General features: G+C 42.9%; 2 protein-coding genes and 1 pseudogene across 2 annotated transcripts in view; 2 read left to right on the top strand and 1 right to left on the bottom strand.

Moving 5' to 3' along the window:
- Positions 1-9,890, bottom strand: part of LOC102440863 — a 12,676-nt pseudogene extending 2,786 nt beyond the window's left edge.
- Positions 1-18,161, top strand: part of LOC111822977 (ATP-binding cassette sub-family G member 2-like) — a 66,320-nt gene that overhangs the window by 8,527 nt on the left and 39,632 nt on the right. The gene's annotated exons all lie outside the window — the stretch shown is intronic.
- Positions 17,094-18,161, top strand: part of LOC102417789 (ATP-binding cassette sub-family G member 2) — a 140,456-nt gene continuing 139,388 nt past the window's right edge. The window contains exon 1 of the mRNA XM_023750415.1: positions 17,094-17,112. The gene's annotated coding sequence lies outside the window, so the exon portion shown is untranslated. The remainder of the gene's footprint in view (positions 17,113-18,161) is intronic.

Here is an 18,161-nt window from a genome sequence, read left to right as displayed (position 1 = left end):
ACTGTGGCTTGGAAACCATGGCTCACGAGCCACATGCGGCTCTTTGGCCCCTTGAGTGTGGCTCTTCCACAAAATACCGACTTCTGCGCATGGACCACGAAGTTTCAATCACACTGTACGTGCACGCCCGCACGTGGTATTTTGTGGAGGGGCCACACTCAAGGGGCCAAAGAGCCGCATGTGGCTCGAGAGCCGCAGTTTGCCGACTACGGATCTAGGCCACAGTCATAGGAGGGAGGGCAGAGTATGCTCATAGATGGGCAGATATGGTGCAGGGAACCTAAAAGTCTCTTCCTCTTGCTTCAATTTTCTTAATAAAGTAGGGAAGTAGGTTATATATAAGCTGAAAATGACTATGAGAGAGAGTACTGAGGAGGAAGAAATCATGAAATATTGAAATAGGATAGTAGAAAAGTGAATGGGATAGGGAAACAAGGTAGGAGTTGCTGGGCACCATTGAGAAGTCCCAGGATCAAGATTTACCCAAAGGAGCTGAAAACTTGTCCTTATAAAAACCTCAACATGAATGCTCATAGCAGCTTTATTTATAACTGCCAAAATGGAAGCAACCAAGATATCCTTCGGTAGGTGAATGGATAAACTGTGGCGTATTATTCAGCGCGTATTATTCAGCGCTAAAAAGAAATGAGCTTACAAAGCCACTGTTCTCAAAACTGCCTGGTACTGGCACAAGAACAGACATATAGATCAATGGAATAGAATAGAGAACCCAGAAATCGACCCAAACCAATATGCTCAATTAATATTTGACAAAGGAGGCAAGAACATACAATGGAGTCAAGACAGTCTCTTCAATAAATGGTGTTGGGAAAATTGGACAGATACATGCAAAATGAAACTAGACCACCAACTTACACCATACACAAAAATAAACTCAAAATGGATAAAGGACTTAAATGTAAGGCAGGAAACCATAAAAATACTAGAGGAATCCAAAGGCAACAAAATCTCAGACATATGCTGAAGCAATTTCTTCACTGATACAGCTCCTAGGGCATTGGAAACTAAAGAGAAAATGAACAAATGGGACTACATCAAAACAAAAAGCTTCTGCACAGCAAAAGAAACCATCAACAAAAAAACAAGAAAGCCCACTGCATGGGAGAACATATTTGCCAATGTTTTCACTGATAAGGGTTTAATCTCCAACATTTATAGGGAACTCATACAATTTAACAAAAGAAAGATAAACAGTCCAATCAAAAAATGGGCAAAGGACCTAAATAGACACCTTTCAAAAGAGGACATTCAGAAAGCCAAGAGACATGTGAAAACATGCTCAAAGTCACTAATCATCTGAGAGACGCAAATCAAAACAATGAGGTATCATCTCACACCTGTCAGAATGGCTATCATCAACAAATCAACAAACGACAAGTGCTGGAGAGGATGCAGAGAAAAGGGAACACTCGTGCACTGCTGGTGGGAATGCAGACTGGTGCAGCAACTGTGGAAGACAGTATGGAGTTTCCTCAAAAAGTTAAAAATGGAACTCCCATTTGACCCAGTGATCCCACTCCTAGAAATATATCCCAAGAAACCAGAAACACCAATCAGAAAGGATATATGCATCCCTATGTTCATAGCAGCACAATTTATCATAGCGAAGATCTGGAAACAGCCTAAGTGCCCATCAGCAGATGAATGGATTAGAAACCTGTGGTACATCTACACAATGGAATACTATGCTGCTGTAAAAAAGAAGGAACTCTTACCATTTGCAACAGCATGGATGGAACTGGAGAGCATTATGCTAAGTGAAATAAGCCAGTCAATGAAAGAAAAATACCACATGATCTCACTCATTTATGGATAATAAAGACCATTATAAACTGATGAACAAAAATAGATACAGAGGCAGAGCAGCATCGAACAGACTGTCAAACTACAGTGGGAAGGTTGGGAAGGGTTGGGGGGCGGGAAGGGTGGGTAAGAGATCAACCGAAGGACTTGTATGCATGCATATAAGCATAACCAATGGACATAAGACACTGGGGGGTAGGGGAGGCCGGGGGAATGTCAAGGGGGGTGGGGAAAGGAGACATATGTAATACTCTTTGTAATACTTTAAGCAATAAAACAAAATTTAAAAAAATAAAAAATGAAAGAATCATTGCCAAAAAAAAAAGAAAGAAAAGAAAAAGAAATGAGCTATCAAGTGATGAAAAGACATGGAGAAAACTTAAATGCATATTATCAATGGAAGAAGTCAGTCTGGAAAGGCTACATACTGTATGATTCTAGCTACATGACATTGAAAAAAAACAAACAAAACTATGCAGACAGTAAAATAATTGGTGGTTATCAGTGGATTTTTAAGGCAGGAAAACTATTTTGTATGTATAACAATAATGGATATCATGTTATTATACATTTGTCAAAATCCATAGAATGTACACTAAGAGTGAATCCTAATTTAAACTCTGAGCTTTGGGTGATTATGATGTGTAGGTTCATCAGTTGATCAACAAGTGCACCACCCTGGTGGTATGTTGATTGAAGAGGTTATATGAGAAATTTCTATACCTTCCACTCAATTTTGCTGAAAAACAGGGGGGAAATAACTTTGAAGGTTGTGACCACATAGATAAAATCATAAGCAATGAATATCCAATATTCAATCTGGTAAGTATCTAAAAATGTGTGGTCCTAAAAGATAGCAGGAATATGAAAGAATAAAGAATTTCATTATGTTCAAAAAGCTTTAAATTTAGACCAAAATTTAAAAAATAAAGCAGTATCCTATCAATGCCTAATCTAGGGAAAATTACAGATGCCAGATGGCATTCAGAATTAGCTAATATGAAACATAAATGCAGGGATATCACAAGAACTTATCTTGAAGTTACCTATCAACCACAGATCAGGGGCAGGGCAAGAAATCACTCTCTGTAAAAATCTCCAGTTTTCAAATCACGCTAGTGCTAACTGCTGGCATATCTGCCAACAATGCTAGTGAGACATTTAGTTTCTTTAGTATTAAAGCAACTTTAATTTTAAGAAGATTTAGGATTAATCATAGAAGTGTTTAAGATAATCAAATCCATGTTAATATTTTTATATTAAAGAATTTCCCCTGGTTATTTTATACTATAGGCCCAGTGCACAAAATTTATACATTGGGGTGGAGGGGTAACCTCAGCCTGGCCTGTGCCCTCTCTCAGTTTTGGAGCCCACGGGGGATGTTCAACTGCCACAGAGGCGGGAGAGGTTCCCACCACTGCCACTGCACTTGCCAGCTGTGAGCCTGGCTTCTGGCTGAGTGGTGCTCCCCCTGTGGGAGCGCACTGACCACCAGGTGGAAGCTCCTGCATTGAGCATCTGCCTCCTGGTGGTCAGTGCATGTCATAGTGACCAGTTGTTCTGCAGTTTGGTCAATTTGCATATTAGCCTTTTATTATATAGGATATTTATATGATTGAATAGAATTTGGCCTCTGAGAACAATTTTGCCCGTCCAATTGCAAATGCATAATTAAGTGATTTAGGCTTTTGATTTAAAGTTGAAATTTTACTACATTTATAGAAAATAATGGGACATTTAAAAGAACTAAGATTGACCATATTTATGATTTTAATTATTTGCTTTAAATGGGTTATTTGAGCAATTGGTAAGATTTAGTTTATTAAGTTAGAAAATGGGAGTACCTTGCTTTGCAGAAAACAGTTAACACAGAGGTGACTGCTATCCTCAGAAAGGCCTGCTCCCGAGATTGGTCCGCAACTGGTATCTGGGGAGTAGGGTCACAGAGTGTCCCCGGTCAACAGTTAACTGATAAGAATGGTTCAGTTTGCTTAGATTGTGCAGACAATATGGTTTATGCTGAATGTCTGGGAGTCTGAAATTTTGATACATTCTAGGCAGAATGTGTCTACATACTCAGCCCCCAATATAAAGCTTGGGGTCTAAGTCTCTAGCGGGCTTCCCTGGGACAAAACATTGCACACATGTTGAATTTTCATTGCTGGGAAGAGTGTGCTCTGCGTGACCCCATGTGAGAGAGAGAGGTCATAAGGAAGCCTGCACAGGGAGTACTGCAGACTCTGCCTGTGTCTTTCCTTTATGGTCCAGCTGGTATCCTTACCATGTTGCTAGGAGTAGAGTGATATACTGACTTCTGTAAATCCTCCCATTTTGTCTTATCCAAAGGTGAGGGCTATATCTGACTTTTTTAAACCTCCCATTAATGATTCTATCTCTCCATCCCTCTCTCTTCCTTCTCTCTAAAAATCAATAAAAACATATTTTTAAAAAATCTCTTAGATTTGAAGATGTGAGAGTGGGGAAAGGCCTAAGAAGCAAGAGTGTGAGCAAAGGGACAGAAATCAGCAGTATGACTGTGAGAGACATGTTGGCCCTCTAGCAGTGCAGCATGGCTGTCCCACAAAAGAAGAGTGGGGACAGCTGTGGTGGCTGTGCTGCTCAGGCTCAGCAGCTTGGAGTTGATTCTTTCTGTGGGGAGAAGGACAAATGGTGTTTCGACAATTTGTTCTCATAGCAGTATTTTGTTAATTCATAACAAGTCAGATATGAAGAAAGACTTTGGTTGTTCTAGAATAAAAATTGTACTGGGAACAAAGTGTAGGATAGTTTAGGTTGGATTAGAGGAGAGAGTGTTGTTAGCAGAGAATCGTTATAAAACATTCCAGATATAAAGTAATAAAGGGCTAAGCTAATAGAAGGTCAGAGGGAATGGAAAGAGATTCTTTAAACACTGTAAATGAAGAAGTGATGAGACTGGTGATCACATACAAAGGAAGGAGTAGAGTATATTTATGAAAGTGAAAGAGGAGGGTAACATTTCAGAATGAAGTATGTACCTGTGGGCTGTTTGTATTATATTTACACTAGAGGCCTGGTGCACGGATTTGTGCACTGGTGGGGACCCTCAGCCTGGCCTGCGGGGATCAGGCCAAAACAGCTCTCCGACATCCCTTGAGGGGTCCCAGATTGGGAGAGGGTGCAGGCCAGGCTGAGGTACCCTACCGGTGCATGATTGGGGCTGGGGAGGGACCACAGGAGGGCTCCAGGGCGTGTCCAGCCCGTCTCGCCCAGTCATGATCTGCCAAACCCCAGCAGCAAGCTAACCTACTGGTCAGAGTGTCTGCCCCCTGGTGGTCAGTGCACATAATAGAGACTGGTCAAACAGTTGCACAGTCTATAGTTGGATGCTTAGCATATTAGGCTTTTATTATATAGGATGATTTTTCTTTTTTACCCTCAAGGGAGTTGGAATCAGTGTGTATATTGGAAGGTAGTCTGAACAGAAAAGTTTAGCCCAGCTGGTATGGCTTAGTGGTTGAGTGTCAACCTATGAACCAGGAGGTCACAGGTTCAATTCCTGGTCAGGGCCCATGCCCAGGTTGTGGGCTCGATCCCCAGTGTGGGGCATGCAGGAGGCAGCCAATCAATGATTCTCTCTCATCATTAATGTTTCTATCTCTCTCTACCTCTCCCTTTCTCTCTGGAATAATTAAAAATACATTTTAAAAACAAGAAAAGGTTAGATCCTGAATGTTCCAAGAGAGAAAAGAACTTTTACAACTCTAAATATAACTGGAACACATACCCTAGGGGTTTGATGCTTACATAACTTTTAAAATCTTGGCTTTATCATAGAAGCCTGAGAGCCAAGCAACCCATACCTAGAGGGGTAATGTGCGTAGTGCTGAACGGGGGTGTTGGAATCTTCTGGGGTCTTTGAAAGATTTTTCAAGCATTTTGTTAGAGAAGAGCCCAAGACACAAACAGCTTTGGTGGTTGTGCTTCAGGAAAGAGTTTTCTGCCAGTGGAAGTTGAAGGAAACAGAACTAGAGGAATTTGTTGGACATTTCCTAATGTGTCCCTGATGTTAGTCAGGCTTCAGGAAAAGGTGAACAGCTCCTGGCCAAGGAGGAAGCAGCTTTAAAAAGTAAAGCCAAATGGAAGAACTGGCAGTACTCTTAAGAGACTTTGTAGCATTGTTCAGGCCAACCTTACCTTCCTGTTCTGTGGGATTCACAAACATATTTTGTATTTAACTGATAAAAATCGTTGCTGCTTACTTAGGTCCTGATTTCACGTCTATTTTTTAATATATATTTTTTTATGATTTCAGAGGGAGAGGGAGAGATGGAAACATCAATAATGAGGATCATTGATCAGTTGCCTCCTGCACACCCCACACTGGAGATTGAGTCTGCAACCCAGGCATGTGACCTGACTAGGAATCAAACTGTGACCTCCTGGTGCATAGGTCAACCCTCAACCACTGAGCAACACCAGCCAGGCTCAAGTCTACTTTTATGTAGAACCCACTCCTCTACTTATGAATCAAATACTTCATCAATATCCTTATCCCCACTGCCAAAGCCTCCCAAACTATGCAATTATTCCTTCTCTAAGGGAAAGAATAGCCAACGCTGTTTCACCAAATGCAGCCAAAGTCCTCTATCCCTGCAAAGCAATCAACTCTCCCCCTTTGTTGTCAGCAACAGGACAAATAAAATAAAATGGAGCTTTCTTGATTCAGAACCTAAAATGTACTGATGATATACAAAATTACATACACATGGACACATGTGACAATTGAGGATGAGCAACTTTATTCCCACGCTGTTGGTTATTGAACATGTATAAGAAAGTCAATTTCTGTGTCCAAATAGTACACTAAGAAAAAATAGTCAATATCCCATACCTGTTATTTTTGTAGTAGGGCACTGCCTTGCTTGAATTCTTTCTAGGTGGGGCATGTTGGCTCGTTTAGAAAATGCAAAATCCTTTCCTACTTGAAGAGAAGAAAACCAGAGAAACAGAGAAGCAGAAAGAGATTTGCCAAGTAGTTAAAAGGGAATAATTACATGTAGATGGTTACCTCTTTCTTTTCAGATTTTTGAACTGAAACACCTTTGGTTCAGTTGCTGCTTTAAGACTTTAAGATTATAAAAGGCCAGTGGCTGTAATGCCGTAACGACCAAAGGACCGGTCACCAGGAGGTGCAGGGAGCACCTCTCCGCCCCTCCCCCGGCCTGCCAGCCGCTTGCGGGGCGCTGGGCTCGGGGTTCATGGCTCTTGGCTCTCGTGGCTAGCGGGGCGCGGAGGGGCTCCCAACGGCAAGCTATTCCCACAGGGTGGGTCTGGGGTCCCGCTGGCGCGGCGTGTCTGGGTCTCTCACGATTTTGCGCGCTGGGCTCTAGTAGAGAATAAGTTCTCAGGCTAGTTTGTAAAAATTAACCTTGTGACATTGGGATCAAACTTTTATTTTGGTACCAGCAGTAACAGTCAGTTGTGCTTTTTCTTCTTCCAGTTTAAAGAAAACCTAGTTTCTTTAGGTATAGCGCTCAAGTTATTTTGGAGCTCCAATATTGGAACACTCTAATTAAGCCACTTTGGAAAAACAGTCCTAAAATATTTTAACAACTTTCTTTGGAAACGAGCCATGGTTGTCAGTTGCAGCCCTGGATCATCAAATCCATTTGTTAGAATACAATTGTCATTAACAGTTTACAAAACCAGAAAGAATAGGCGAGTACTTCCTTTCTCTTGTCTTTCCTTCAGTTCTTTTGGGGCAGTGTAGTAAGAAGCTGGGAAAATTCCTTGGCAAGTGGAATGGGGAAACTGAGACAGACACCTGAACAAACTGGATGAGCAATTTACAGCCAGATACAGTAAGTCACCAGGGCATTTATGGGATGCTGCTTCTGTGCCAGGAACTATGCTAAGCACTTAATCGTCACAGAATCTTTGGAAATAAAGAAAATTACACTTTGGTAGGTTAGGAAAGTTAAATGATTTAGTCAAGATTGCCCACCCAGTTAGTAAAACCAGGATACAGGATTCAAACGCAGAGCTCCCTCTCTCTCTTTTTTTTTTAAGATACATTTTTATTGATTTCAGAGAGGGAGGGAAGGGAGAGACAGAAACATCAATGATGAGAGAGAATCATTGATCAGCTGCCTCCTGCACGCCCCCTACTAGGGATCGAGCCCACAACCTGGGCATGTGCCCTGACTGGGAATCAAACTGTGACCTCTTGGTTCATAGGTCAATGCTCAACCAGTGAGCCACACCAGCCAGGCAAAATTAAAACTTTTTAAACTAAAAAGTAGTTTATGGTGGGTAGTCATGTCCTAGGCTAGTATCTTCCCTGACACAGGTCAATCTTTTTTTATTTTTATTTTTTTATTGATCTCAGAGAGGAAGGGAGAGGGAGAGAGAGGTAGAAATATCAATGATGAGAGAGAATCATTGATCGGCTGCCTCCTGCATGCCCTACACTGGGGTTAAAGCCTGCAACCTGGGCATGTGCCCTGACGGGGAATCAAACTGTGACTTCCTGGTTCATAGGTCGACACTCAACCACTGAGCCACGCCAGCTGGGAACAAAGGTCAATCTTTACCTTAACTGAGACTATTGTCTTTTTGCATCTTTGATAACATATCGTTGGAATGTCAAAGTAATTTTCCTTTTTCCTGACCTCTCAAAGCACAGGTACTGGTCTGTGGAGTTCACAAATCCCCTCATTGTTATTGAGTTAATTGTTGACTGCTCACTATCCTGCATCCATCTAAGTAAAAGAAGTGTGTGTCTATCATTTTATTTTTTATCCAGTCCCAGAGGTTTCTCTATCCCCTATCTTTACTTTCTCCCACTTCCCCAATCTATGACCAATGGGTTTCATGTAACCCACTTATGTCTCCCCTTTTGATTGTAATGTATAAAAGAAGGTGCAGAACTGCCACTCTCTGGAGCATTGTCTCGATCTGTTCGGATTCTGCTTCCTGGCAATTGTAAACTCACGAAAATGCTTCACAGGTTTGAACGTTTCTTACGTTAACATTCACGTACAGAATCCCATGTGTAGCCAAAGAACAACTGCTGTCTCTCACAAACTCTAGTATCCTTTGTTTCTGAGAGAGCACTTGTTACTGCTATAAAACTGCTGCAAAAGTTGGCCTGAATCTTTCAGTAAAAGAGGCAACGCTACATAGAATTTTCCCCACCTGCTTTTGGCAGATTGACTCCGTGGATTTAAAACTTCATTTTCTGGAGCTGATAAGGTGACAATGCTCCTCTGAAAAAAATGCAGGTGAGACCTGTCTTGTAGGTTGTCTAAGCAAGTATAGACCAAACAGGCCCTGTGTGAGAGTGGCAGACCTCATTGATCAAGTGTTTGGTGACAACAAACAATGGTTATATTACATTGTACTCTTGATGAGTGGATAAAAAAAACTGTGGTGCATCTACACAATGGAATACTACGCTGCTGTAGAAAAGAAGGAACTCTTACCATTTGCAACAGCATGGATGGACCTGGTGAGCATTATGCTAAGCGAAATAAGCCAGTCGGCGAAAGATAAATCTCACCACTCATTTGTGGAATATAATGAACAGCATAAAATGATGAACAAAAATAGATCCAGAGACATAGAAGCATTGAACAGACCGTCAAACCTCAGAGGGAAGGCAGGGGATGGTGGGAGGGGGCGGGTGAGAGATCAACCAAAGGACTTGTATGCATGCATATAAGCATAACCCATGGACACAGACAGTAGGGGGGTGAGGGCCTGTGCTGGGGGGTGGGAGTGGCCAGGGAGAGGTCAGTGGGGGAAAAGGAGACATATGTAATACTTTCAACAATAAAGAATTTAAATTAAAAATAAATAAATAAATAAATAAATAAATAGTACTTTTATAGTAGGTTGAAAAGAAGTGATATACCAGTAAAGGATGGGTTTGGTTAAAAGCCCAGAGAGACTATAGAGGCTTCTTCCTTGACTACCAAATGAGGGAGCACAGCCAGCCCGATGAGATCTGCCTTGGGCGGTTCCAGCCGGTAGTGGCTAGATGCGTTGGACGACCCTGACTTCCCTTCTGGTGGTTTGAACATCCATTTTTCCAGTGTCCAGATTCCTTACAATAGGCACACTGATCCCGCTTAAGGTTCGTCCTTCTTTCCCTTGGTCTGGGTCCTTGTTGTTTCCCTTTCTTATCTGTCTGGGAGCTTCATTCCTTAATAGCCGCCGCTATCAAGGTTGCTTTCTTTTTCAGTCTCTCATCTGATTCCTCCTTAGCAGCCCTGTCTTGGTTGATGAAACCTTGTTTGCTATTTCTAGCAGCTTGGTTGCGTTTTCCCCCCACAAATCCTTCGAGCTTCTGCAGCTTTCTCCTTATGTCAGACTGAGCCTGACCTACAAAGGCTGCATTGACCATAGTTTGATTTTCTTGGGTTTCAGGATAAAAAGGAGTGTAGATCCGATATGCCTCACAGAGTCTCTCATAGAAGGCTGCTGGACTTTCATCAGGTTTTTGGAAGACCTCGGAGGTCTTGGCCATATTGGTGGGCTTCTTGGCCCCGGCTATTCTCATGTGCTCCTCAGTGTTAAAGAGCATGAGAAGGAGTTGCTTGCAGTCAACCCAGGTGGGCTTATGGGTCTGGAAAACTGACTCTAGAGGTCTACCATGGCCTGAGGTCTTTCAGAATAAGCAGGAGTGTGATGTTTCAATTCAGGAGATTGGTCATGGTAAAAGGCTGGTAGTAAAAGACTGATCACCCCCTCTTGTAGGGTCCCATCTTCTCCAAGCACTTGGGGACCCCGAGTCTCCCAGAGAGACATCTGGAAAGCTGGGGGTGGCCTGGGTCCCTGATTAGCTGAGCACAAGTGCCATCCAACTGGCTCTGGAGAGTCCAGTTGGGGAGAGACAGAAGGAGGTGGTATATCTTAGCTTCCCCGACCAGGCAAAGGAGCACTGGGTGCCACTTGAGATGCGTATGGAGGTAGTGATGGCGAACCTATGACACGCATGTCAGAGGTGACATGTGAACTCATTTTTTTGGTTGATTTTTCTTTGTTAAATGGCATTTAAATATATAAAATAAATATCAAAGATATAAGTCTTTGTTTTACTATGGCTGCAAATATCAAAAAATTTCTATATGTGACACAGCACCAGAGTTAAGTTAGGGGTTTTCAAAATGCTGACATGCTGAGCTCAAAAGGTTCGCCATCACTGTGACCTAGTTTCATAAGTCAAAGTTTAACCACTGAGCCACACCAGCTGGGCCACTTCCATAATTCTACTGTCATGTTCAAACACTGGGACCTTGACCAAACCTGGAATGCCAATATTAAATGTCAGTTTCCTATTCAGTGGCCTTATCCTCCTGTTTCAGCTTTTTAGCCTCCAAGTGACCCCTCCATAGGCTCACATTCCATCTCTTCCTGATTTCACTTTCCAATGATGAATCATTTCATCCACTTAACTCTTTGCTCTATTTTTCTTTCCTTTTTAAAAAAAAAATGTTTTTATTGACTTTTAGAGAGAGGAAGGGAAAAGGATAGAGATAGAAACATCGATGAGAGAGAAACATCATTGTTCAGCTTCTTCCTGCACATCCCACAACTGGAGATTGAGCCTGCAACCCGTGTATGTGCCCTGACAGGGAATTGAACTGTGACCTCCTGTTCATAGGTCAATGCTCAACCACTGAGCCACACCAGCTGGGCAACTTTGCTCCATTTTTCTATTGCCTTACCCATTCAGCAAAACCATATCTGACCATTTATTCAACCTTCTTACCTTCTGTATCTTTACTTTTTGTGAATGGGAAAGCCATGCTCATTTGTGGCTTTGATGCCACCACATTTGTAGAATTTAATCTCAACAGTCCTTGGTGTTGCTGTGCACTCTCTCTAGGTCCCTTCAGTGTTGGGAGGAAAAATGTTTTCTCTACCAATTTAGGTCCAAGGGGGTGGGGAGGAGCTGAAAGTTCACTGACAACAGACAGATTTAGGGAGAAAAGACAGGATTATGGGGTTTATGTACCAACTTGATGCAGGAGAGAGAGTCCGGAAGGGCTTCTATGGGAAAACAAAGGACTTTTAGGAAAGACAAATGGGCTGTTATGGAAACAAATGGAAGTCTGACAGTTTTTGGTAATGTTCCTTGCCGAAAGCCGGACCACCCTTGCTGCTTGACACAGTCGCTGCAGGGAAGAAACATCTGCACAGCTTATGTTGCAAGGGACCTGGTGTATATGGCATATGGTTTGCTCCCCCTCTTAGCGTTATGTGTTTTAAACAGGACCACCTCCCTGAGAAAGGTTGTTTTCCCAGGTCAGGGATTAACAGGACTAAAGAAGAGAATAAATCAGTAAAACCCCCTAGTGTTACAGAAATACCATGTACTACTTATGAAGAACTTGGACTAAGACTGTTGGCAATAAATTTGGGACTTGTTGGGCCCACATCCCCAGGGGTCTGCCCACCAGGGAAAGCACCAAAGTCTATACCCCTGGAGATCCACCGACACAGGGCAGTCCCAGGGAAGGCAAGCAGTGAGGCTGGAAGGACATAACCTTTACTGGGTAGGATATTCTCCTTCAGTCACTTCCTTGTAGCCTATCAGTAGAGCAGTAACCTTGGAATAGCCCTTGTAATGGAACACAGAGATTAACCTAGACAAGATTAAAATCAATAAAACTAGATAGAGACAGGATTTTTGGCAAAGGTCAGATAAGAAACAAGGAACTGTAGAACATTACCCAAAACATACCATGATGTAATTATAGAGGCATGCTTATAGGATCAAATAGTATAAATATAGATGTAACAGGACAATAAAAAGAGAACCTGGCTATGATGATGATCAACTGAACGTTGTCTTTGTGTCCATCATTCTTCGCCGACTCCGTCCACACCTTTGGGAACCCCTGGGCCTGCTGGGGCTGGACCCCAACAGTTCCTTTAGGCAAATTCTTCTCAAAATGTGAGTGGTTGGTTTTCTCTCTTGGCAGTGAATTTTCCAGAGGGGATTTATGGTGGCTTCACTCTAGGAAGGCCCTGCATTCAATCAGATAAGGGTAGCTCCAAAAAGGCTTCTTTCTGCATCTCAGATGTCTTCAGTTTAAAATAATCTTCCTCACTCTGTGGCATCCTCTTGGTTTCCTGCAGGCCTGGTGGTAGGCAGAACAATGTCCTCCCAGAGATGTCCTAACAGTCAAAATGTTAATGTTAGGTTACCTGGCAAAGGAGAATTAAGGTTGCCAGAGAAATGAAGGTTGTTCATCTATGTCCTAATATACACAAAAACTAAAAGGGGAAACAGAGCATTTAAAAATAATTAGCTCCAAATAAAATGCTAGCTTATAGTTAAAATAACTCATTTCTTTACAATGCAATGCTCTTTATGTTTACTTGCATTGCCATCCAAAAAATTAATAGAAAGAAATGTGAAGGCCTTACCAATAAACCACAAGTGATTAAAAATGTTTACTTTTCCTTTCCGCCACACTCCCGGCAAGGAAGGGGATGGAGACTGGTGGTGGCTTCTGTCCCGGTGCAGCCAGAGGCAGCCAGTCCTCCAGCGAGTCCCACCTTTGCTCAGCAACCGCCACCTCCTCTCTGACCCTATTGGGTCTTCGGCCAAGGGCTGGGACCTGGAACAGGGCAGGGGGGAGAGGTTCAGACGCCAGCCACCGCCTCGCTGTAGCCCAGGGAGAGACACTTCACGCTCTGCCACTGCCTCCTCCTCCCCTATCTCCGAAAGAAAAAATAAAAAAGTTTGTTTCACTCACTAAGGCAAAGAAATATAAATTAAAACGCTGATATGCTATTTGTCATCTATTAAAATTTTTAAAATTAAACTTATTCTATCCAGTATTTGTGAGAGTATTGGAGAACAAGCAACCTTTTAAATTGTTGGGAGACAGTGAGGTTGGCACAAACTTTTTGTGGGAAAATTGTGTTTTGAAAAATTTTAAACTGGCATAACATTTTGCCCCATTGATTCCCCTTCTGGTATTTATCTGTCTGTGTGCAATGACAGCTATAAGGATATTTTGTGAATAATAGGGAAATTGGTTAAATAATTAAATATATAACAAACAATTGAATGCCATGCAACCATCCTATATAATAAAGAGCTAATATGCTAATTAGACTGGATGGCAGGATGACCTTCTGGAAAGACCTTCCGGAATGACCAGTAGGCAGGGGGTGAGGCCGGGGGCCAGGAGGCAGCTAGAGCTGCTGTAAGGGCCGAGCCCCTTGCACAATTTCATGCATTGGGCTTCTAGTTAAGTATAAAGTTGTATCAAGATATTGAATGACAGGGAACCATGTTTGCAATAGAGCAGTTTACAAAATAATAGCTACCATTTATTGAGTGCCAACCAGTGAGAATGACTGTTCAGTGCTTTACACACACATGATCTCATTTAATCTCTGTAACTACTCTGAGAGATTGTTTCCCCTGATCACCAATAACCACCTACAAAACTCAGCAGCTAGTTCAAGTTCAAATCTCCAGGGTGTGGGAGAGCCAGGATTCAGACACAGGCTATCTGATTTCAGAGATGATGCCCATCATCTTTGTGCTTTTTATATAAGCCCATTATTGTTTTTTCAGAAAACATGTATATATAGAAAAAGACTAAAAGCAGATGGTATGTGGCTGATGGGTTATAGGCGATTTTTTTCTTGTTTGATCTACATTAATAAAAGAGAAAGATGCAAATTGACCATACCTTCGCAACGCCCACCAGCCAATCAGGAGTGAGTATGCAAATTAACCCAACCAAGATGGAGGGTTAATTTGCATACACAGGCTCAGGGGAGTTTGGCTCTGGGAGTGCACTAGCCACCAGGGGGTAGCTCCTGCGTTGAGTGGTCATTCAGTTGTAATGGTCGCTTAGGCTTTTATATATATAGATAACTCATTTCTTTACAATGCAATATATTTATGTAATGCTGGCTTTCACCTGCATTTCTTGTTGATGTAAGAAATGTCCACACCTCTAAAAATATTTTGTAAGAGTTTATTTGAGCCAAAATTGACCACAGTTGCCAGGAAGCTAGATCTCAAATGCTCCAGAGAAGGACAGTGTTGAAATTTCTTTTCTTCATTCAAAAGTAAGGAAGATTACTTGAAGCTGAGAGAGACCAAGGCAGCAATTGAATAACAGGATAGTTAACAAGATCATGTGCTCTCTTGAGGGTGGTTATACCTTCAAGGGGATATTCAGGAATTGCAAAGGTGTGTTAACCTATATGCACAAGAACAGTGGGCAGGGATTGCTTAAAAACCTTTCACTAGCCCTGGTCAGTTAGTTCAGTTGGTTAGAGCATCTTTCTGATGTGCCAAGGTTTTGGGTTGGAGCCCTGGCCAGGGCACAGACAAAAATTAACCCATTTAATGAATGCATAAATAAGTGGAACAACTGATGAATTTCTCTCCCTTCCCCCCTCTCTCTCAAATCAATTAAAAAACAAACAAACAAAAAAACATTTGACCAAAAAATAGTAAGTCTTATCTATTGGAAAAAAAAGTTATAGGGCATGACTATATTCTATGACCTGCCCAGTTCCCAGTTAGGAATTTATGACTTATGGGAGCATCTTTCTTTTTTTTTTTGGTTCACACTGTCAAGCAAAATGGAAATGATCAGCTTGAAAAAGTATTAGGGTGAGATTAGGTTGTAGTATAATGTTGGCTAGAAAATAAACTGACATTAATATGAAGAAATCACAAACTAAAATATTTTTTAAATTAGACTAAAAACAAGGCAGAAAGTTTTTTGTTGTTTGTTTTAGTGGTTTTAGCCCTATGTCGGATGAGGATATGACTCTAAGTATTGTCATCTATCTATCTTACATCTGTACACTTACTGACTAAAAGTAAACACTGACATTTTATCTATTTTTGCCTTTAAATAGCATTCATTTTTCCCAATATAAAAGTTATATATCTGTATTATATCAAATTTAGAAAATTTCACTAAAGTAGAAGAAAAAAATAGTCATGTTATTACCCAGAAAACAAACATTTTTTTTTGTATTGCCAGCTATTTTCTATGTATGGGTTTTTGGTTTGTTTTTATTTTACATCATTGCACAATGCTATATTCAACGTACTATCCTGTTGTTTTTTATGTGCTTTTTAGTCAATTTCATGTGTGTTTTCTCCATTTTTAGCAGTCCCCTCTTGGTTGACTTTAGAGGTTGCTGGAAATTTATTTCATTTTTACTGATATCAATAAAGTTTTATCTGTAGAAGCTGTTTTTCAATTTTGCAAATAGTTATTAAGAGCCAGCTCTGGAGAATTTTTCCCAATCTTGGCTTAAAATGACAAATGTTTTTGTATGTGGGTTTTTTTTGTTTTGTTTTTAAATATATTTTATTGATTTTTTACAAAGAGGAAGGGAGAGAGAGATAGAGAGCCAGAAACATCGATGAGAGAGAAACATCGATCAGCTGCCTCCTGCACATCTCCCACTGGGGATGCGCCCGCAACCCAGGTACATGCCCTTAGCCGGAATCGAACCCAGGACCTTTCAGTCCGCAGGCCGACGCTCTATCCACTGAGCCAAACCGGTTTCGGCTGTATGTGGGTTTTTAAGGGTCTTTCAAGTGATTCAGAAATTTAATAACAACAACAACAAAAACCACCACCAACAACCCCAATTTCACCCGAGTGTTTGGTTGCTTAATAGATACATAATTTTAAGTCCTTTAAAAGTATACAGTATTGTATTTTTAATATTATTTTTAAAACTGTATAATCAATATTCCTACCTAAGACTCCTGGCTAAAACTTCCTTGTATGGGGTAAAGAATTAACAGTAATGCTTCGTGTCTAATAAACAATTTAACGGGTACTATAATTTTTGTTTGTAAATACAAACCAGAAACTACCTAGATGCAAGTACTAATTTCCGGGAGTTGATGCAACAGGTGAATTTTGGCATGGCCATTCACACTCAGAAAGCCTGACAACCAATCCTTTTCCTGAATCTGCAAATCACTTTCCAACTTTTCCAGACTTACAGGACTGTGAAGAATGCATTTAAACTGATTCCACTAATATTTTCATTCAAGAAGTTTTCTTTCCACCCTTCAACCCCGCCCCCCCGCCCCCCATTGCCCCATAGATTTAGCTCCTGATTCCATTGGCCCTGGAGCACAGGAACCTAACTTCTCAGAAGCTCGTTTATAGAGACCACCACCTGCTCTGGATGCGCAGCGCATGACACTGAAAAAGGCCTAGGCGTCCGCGTCTCCTGGTGCTCAGGCGGGGCCCCGGCGGTGACCAGATCCACCGGGGAGACGAGGTATTGATGAGCTGGTGGCGTCCTGGGATTACCGGGCTCGTGGCCAACTGTCCATTTCCTGCGCGCCCTGGACACAGAGTATCCAGGATATATACTTGTGTTCCTTTGTCCCGGGGTGTTCCTTGACCCGGACCCGAGGGCGGGTGGCAGCAGGGTCCAGTGCAGAACTCGGTACCCGCGCTACCCGCGACAGGGGGCCGCCAGAGCGCTCATCCCAGCCGGGCAGGCGGCGCCGCGCCTTCCGCCCTCCCGCGGGCGCGGACCCCGAGAGCCTGGGGCGCGAGGGAGGGGCTGCCGCCCCGCGCTCCCCGTCCGCAGCCCGAGGTGGAGGTGTGTCAGGTGAAACCCTCCTTCGCTCGGACTGTGCTCTTCTCCTCGCTGCCCAAAGCTCCTGACCGTGACCGCGACCGCGGGCCGGCGCCTTCCCAGGTGATAGCCGCGCGCGTGAGTGCTGGGCCCGCGGGGAGCGCGCGGGCGCGGTGGGTGGGCTGCGGGTGGGGCTGTGAGCGTTGGTCCCGGGAGGTCGCCTCCTGCCCGGCTTTCCCGCCAGGGGCTGTGTCCCGAGTCTGGGGTTACAGACCGAGTCCCGAGCGCGCAGGAGGGGAGAGGGAGCCCAGGAGCGCCCACCAGAGCAGGGGAGCGGGGGTCCCTGGAAGGAGGCAGCCTGGAAAGGAGCCGGGAGAGTGTGGAACAGCTTCACGCGGGAAAGCAGGACAGATGCTGGGCGTCCTGGTGCAGTGGGACCTGCTTCCTCAGCGTGTGTAGGGACGGTCTGGCGGGCTTCACTCCGCGGTTACATGAGTGACTTAGTGCTCTGCCTCTGAGCACCGGGACCCTGAGATCCCAGCCCTGGAACTGCTGAGTGAGTGGAGACAACCCTTTGGGATGCCAGCGGCTTGAAAGGTCCGTGGGCGTTGGAGGTACATTTGGTAGAAAATAGAAAACTTCAATTGAGACGACTAGGTTTTAATTAGTCCCTCCCAGTTTCGTTTGATATTGAGTATGAAAGACTTAGCATAATACCCTCCAGATCAGTGGTTCTCACCTCG

This window comes from Myotis lucifugus, unplaced genomic scaffold (assembly GCF_000147115.1).
Source record: "Myotis lucifugus unplaced genomic scaffold, Myoluc2.0 scaffold_12, whole genome shotgun sequence".
Taxonomy (NCBI): domain Eukaryota; kingdom Metazoa; phylum Chordata; class Mammalia; order Chiroptera; family Vespertilionidae; genus Myotis; species Myotis lucifugus.
The sequence above is the reverse complement of the archived record's forward strand: the minus strand, read 5'-3'. Positions and strand labels throughout refer to the sequence as shown.